Source organism: Microchirus variegatus (genome assembly GCF_963457635.1).
Source record: "Microchirus variegatus genome assembly, chromosome: 2".
Lineage (NCBI taxonomy): Eukaryota > Metazoa > Chordata > Actinopteri > Pleuronectiformes > Soleidae > Microchirus > Microchirus variegatus.
The window spans coordinates 2083854-2089746 of record NC_139803.1 but is presented as its reverse complement, the minus strand read 5'-3'; positions in this window follow the sequence as shown (position 1 = coordinate 2089746).

Here is a 5893-nt window from a genome sequence, read left to right as displayed (position 1 = left end):
AAGACGGATTGGACGACGATGGGATGTAAACATCCCAACCTCACCGCCCCAAAAACGTTTTGTCACAAAGGGCTCGTTTCTTTTTGCTCACGAAGCAGCGACAACCGTCTTATTATACGTCATGATGAGCACGATTCTTAAAGGTCACATAGAGTGGTCCTGTTGCACATATATGTTAGTTATGGAGGTCTACTTACATACATTAACTTGTTTTTATGGTCAAAAACCTCCTAGTTGCTGTAAACTAGCCGATAGAAATCCTCTTTTCTGACAGTGTTTTTCAGCTGCGATGTTTCAGAGTGAACTTTCTCCCTCAGAAGACAGAGTCTTGTGATTGGCCAGTACTATCCAGCACATCCGTTCTCAGAAGCGCAGCGCCCCCCTCTGGAACGGTGGATGCACTGCTCCTCATTATCTAAACATTGTTTTAACAGTGTTTAAAAATAGCTTCGTCAAGACTCCCCGCCGCAGTCCCTTTTATGACTTTAAACCGGAGTCAGACCCAGAGTCAGAAGACACTGTCGCTCGTGAAACACCTCCACAACGGACGTTATTCTTCTTCTGCGGTTCAATGTACGTAACCGGATGTGCCCGGACTAGTGCCCGGACTACCGCAGGACGATCAGTTGTTCAGGAGAACCGCTGCTTACGTAAACTATTACGGGAGTTTCAGAGATCTCGTTGAGCCCCGAGATTACAATAAAACACAACGTTCTCAGCAGTGGCTGAACTGTTTGTTTCGAACCGTCAGGGCTTCTTAAACAAGGTAATGACGCAGATACACACCAAAAAAAACAGCGATAATAGGAACTTCCGGTCTAGTTCCGCTTTAAATTATATCTTATTAGAAAAAAACAACATCTCTGCCAATAAGTAGCTCGCTTCACACACAAGAGGATGACGTGGATGACACATGGAGTGCATTATTCAGTCGCTCCTATTATTATTATTATTTTCCATAATTGCCGCAGCATATGTCGCGGACGTTTGTAATGTCGTTAATAACACGTCGGCGTCGGCGTATAACGCGCTTAATGTTATTTATCTGTTGGCAGATAGCTTGACGCCGCTAATCCTCATTCATTTGCTGAGGATCAATGCAAATCCGCTACTGTGAGTGAAATGCTCCTCCACCCCGCCCCCCCACCCCCCCCCCACCCCTCCCTCCCAGAGCTGATGGTTCCTAATGTATTTTCCCACCATTAACCAGCCATAATCCCAGCTAATCATCACTAATCCACATCTCCTGTGTGTGTGTGTGTGTGTGTGACGATACTTCCCCGACGAAGGAGGCGTTTGGTCTGGGCACCGCCGAGGCTGGAGCTCCTCCGAGGGCCCACTCTGTCTGCTGAGAGCCGCAGGAGGAGGAGGAGGAGGAGGAGGAGGAGGAGGAGAGGCTGAACTGTATAGTCATTTGTGGGTCAAATAGCTGGGCTTTTTTGCCGGTTTCGCGACGAGTCCTCCTCATGTATTATTGATTTTATCGGGGGGGAATAATGGAGGTTGTGTGCCTCCGTAAGGAGCGGAATAAAAATTGCATATCATCAAAAAAACAACAGTTGGCGCCAGTCACCGCAAACTCAACTGTGTGTGTGTGTGTGTGCGGACTCCTTCTGTTTTAGCCATCTATGTCCACACTCCATAGGTCTGCTGCTGTGTTTTACATTAGATTTCAATCTGTTTGATCCTGGACTGAGTCGCATTAAAAAAAACTTTTAGAAACAGAACTTGACGTCGTCCTTATGCCCTGACACTGCGGGGACGATGGTGGACAGACTGTTGGCGGATCAGCGGGTCAACATCAGAGAAACAACAACAGTTTGTGTCTCGCGGTGTTTGCACACATGCATCATACAAGATGCTGGGCAGAAACATTTTATCAAAGCTCACATAGAGTTGGTCCTGTTGCACATATATGTTAGTTATGGAGGTCTACTTACATACATTAACTTGTTTTTAGGGTCAAAAACCTCCTAGTTGCTGTAAACGAGCCGATAGAAATCTGTCTTTTCTGACGCTGTTGCCCAGCCGCGATATTTCAGACTCAACTCTCTCACCCAGAAGACAGAGTGTGTTGTGATTGGCCAGTACCCGGAAGTGACATATTCAGCACACCCGCTCTCAGATGCGCAGCTCCCCCCTCAGAAGACACTGTCGCTCGTGAAACACCTCCACAACGGACGTTATTCTTCTTCTGCGGTTCAATGTACGCAACCGGACGTGCCCCGGACAAGTGTCCGGAGCACTGCTGTTCAGGAGAACCGGTGTTTTTACGTAACCGGACCGGGTTTATTCAGAGATCTCGTTGAGCCCCGAGATTACAATAAAACACAGCGTTCTCAGCAGTGGCTGAACTGTTTGTTTAGAACCTTCAGGGCTTCGTAAACAAGGTAAATGATGCAGATACACACTAAAAAAACAGCGTTAATTGGAACTTCCGGTCTAGGTCCGCTTTAAACCGACAAGGCGACTTTTTGGGGGACTGAGCCATTCTTCAACACGTCATTAACACCTGTTTAGCTGTATGTTAATGCAACGATCTGATCAGCCGATCACACGATTGTTAAGACTGAAGACTGAAGAATGACCTGCTGAAGTCCAGGAAGTAAAGTTTAAAGATTTAATGGGTTGTTGCAACTAAGGGTTTTTTGAGAGACTGCTGAGATCTGCCGGGATTTCCACACAGAACCATCTTTAGAGTTTACAGAGCAACGGAAAAGAGGAAATATCCTCCAGGGAGCAGAGGTTCTCTGGGAAAAATGTGTTTGTTGATGTCAGAGTGGTCCAAAGTGATAAAAAGAAGCCAACATTAACACAAATAATCACTCTACAATCTATCTATCTATCTATCTATCTATCTATCTATCTATCTATCTATCTATCTATCTATCTATCTATCTATCTATCTATCTATCTATCTATCTATCTATCTACGTTGACGTTGATGATTATATGGTTATTATTACATTGTGCTTTTGGGTTTTTATGCAGGCAGGTCGGTGTCTCTCAAACTTTGATGTTTGCAGGCCTTGTTTGCTGCCAGCAGGGGGCGCCTGTGACTCGCTGTTCTGTGTTGAACCTGGGCCTCCTCACAGCCTGACAGTCTGACCACCTTCTACCGCAGCAACGAAGCCTCTCTTTTATTTCCAATCTCTGCCATCACAGCAACACAACACACACACACACACACACACACACACAGGTCCGATGCAATAGAGCAATATTTGCACAGACTTTGACTGTGTTTTTTTGTTTGTTTAAAAAAAATAAAAATAAAAATGCATTATGTATAAAACATGCAGGGAGATGTATAATTAAAGTTACATAAATTGAAATTGGAAAATATGCGTGGACGCGATGCACAGAAATGTGTGTAATTTATAAAGAAATAATTAGCAGCTGAATACATGTGTGACTTCACTTTAACTTAGTTTTATGAGCGTATCGTGTGCGATAAAGGTGTTTATTTTAATTTTTTTGTTTTTGTTTTTTAAAGGAAAATATACTGATAAAATAAAGATGTAAAAGTATGGTCTGTTCAGATCTGTTAGACATTTGCCGCTGATTACTGAAATAGACGCTGAACTTCTGCGAACTTGTGAAATTGTGTGAATTGTTGAATTTGTTGGAAAATCCCTGTTGCTCTATTTATTTATTTATTCTTTTAATCGTTCGCGGTCATTTCTTATCATTTCAAAACAAAACAACGAAGCTGCTGCTGCTGATTATGATGATGATGATGATAAAATAAACGAGTGATGCTTTAATGAACTGCTCAATAAAAAGCCTTCATCTTTTCAGTGTAACGTGAAGATGTTTTCTTGCGCAGAAACAACAGCCGCTGTTTCCCCCGCAATTATACGACAAACAAACAAACAACAACAAACGAGACGAACTTTCAAAACTACATGAAATATAAATGATTTCAGAGAAAGTGGAGACTATTTATGAGAGGAATATTATGGTTTTTGTCCTTTAACATTAAACTTTAGGGCCTGCTGCTGTTATATATATGGTATATACGGTATATATATATATATATATATATATAGTATATTCTTTCCCCTGTTTTTTTCCCTCATATTTGAACTGCTTCGATGCTTAAAAAATGATGATTATTGTGCCATAATTTGTCTAAAATAATCGGTCTCAGTGATGATAATGATAATAATAACAATTATGACAATAACGATAATAGCCAGTCAATAAAAAAAAGACAATCATTTCGTATCAATATTGCACAATTTAATACTGAGATTTACACAAAGATGTGTACAACGTCAGAGACTCGTGTGTGATTTTATAGCAGGAAAAAAATTGCCTGAGGTCAAAAAAAAAATACTGTTGTCTTTTTTCCCCCCTTTAACAGCCCCCTGTTACATAACTGCTAAGTAAAGTCGTCACGTGACTTGCATTCAATGTTTTCAATCATATCAATCATAAAGAATTTGAATTTTTTTTTTAAAATCATGATCTCGTTGATCTCGTTCGCCTGGTGGTGCCACAAAAAAAAAAAAAAAAACAGACATCGAACAGAAGGGACCAGTGCATCTGGACTCTCAATGAAGACAAAAGACCATTTCTTGTATATATGTTTTATGTAAGTAATAAAATATTACTATAACATAAATATAAATGTCGACTTCGCAGTCTACACTTAGCAATCAACATACAACCAATGTAGTAAACAATAGAGGGGAAACAAAACAAAAACAGACTGGAAATCCACTGCAACGTAACTATTAACAGTGCTGAACAGAACAAAAACAAAAAAAAAAGCTCCAAACACGTTTAAGAAATAAATATTTATATATATATAAATGGTCAGATCCATAAATGAAATCATATTAAAATATCTTCTTGGAATTAGTAAGTGTACAAAACTGCCCGGGAAAAGAAACAAAAGAAACAAACAAAAACAAAACGATATCTCAGAACAAATACAAGTTTACATATTGGACATATTTACAGATTGGAAATAATCCTGGCGACATTTTTCTCTAAAATCTGTGTGTGTGTTTTTTTTTGTTGTTGTTTTTTTTAAATTATTATCATTATTTTTTCTTGAAAAAAAAACAAACAAAAAAAACAACACCCTCGTCTGTAGTGAAGAGCACTGCTGCTTTAGGCTTTAGGCAGAAAATGACACGCATGAGATTTTCAGATTTTTCCTTTTCAGGACAGATAGAAAACGAAAATAAATATATCTAAAGGAGTCCCTTCATCGCTTCCCCTCGAGGAATTATTATTATTATTATTATTATTATTAATATTTTTCGTATTATCTCCGATTCCAGCGTTTTTCATATAATACAATGGCTACATGGGGGACAAAGGAGAGCGGTGAGGCTCTAAACACATCATTTAGAAAATATTTGTTTAAAAAACAAAAAGAACACAAATGAACAGAATCAATCATGTACAGGCGTGATTTTCTGACATGGGGCACTGAAGTTACCTGAGTTATTATTACTTTTTCGTTTTTTTTCGTTTCTTTTTTGTTTTTTTGACCAATCTCTCTCTCTTGAAATGTTTTTTTTATGGGGGGGGGGGTAGAGGGATGAAGCAGAGAGAGTGCGCTGCAGGACGTACAGCGCTCTGCATGTGGTGAAAACCAGAAACCTGTAAACATGGGGGGGGGGGGGCTTTGTCGTGTGTGAGATCAGCTCCACTCACTTTTTTATTATTATTATTATTATTATTATTATTATTAACGTGTGTAAAAAAAATTGCAATAATAATATTAAAAACAAAAAAAAAAGAATAATATAAGTGCTCCATGCAAAAGAAAACAGTGGTTTTCTTTTCAAAAGAAAACAAGAAATGCCTGTTGCCCCCTTTTTTTTTTTTTTAGCGCCTTTTGCAACGTTATCAGCTGCAAAGCTTTAAATCA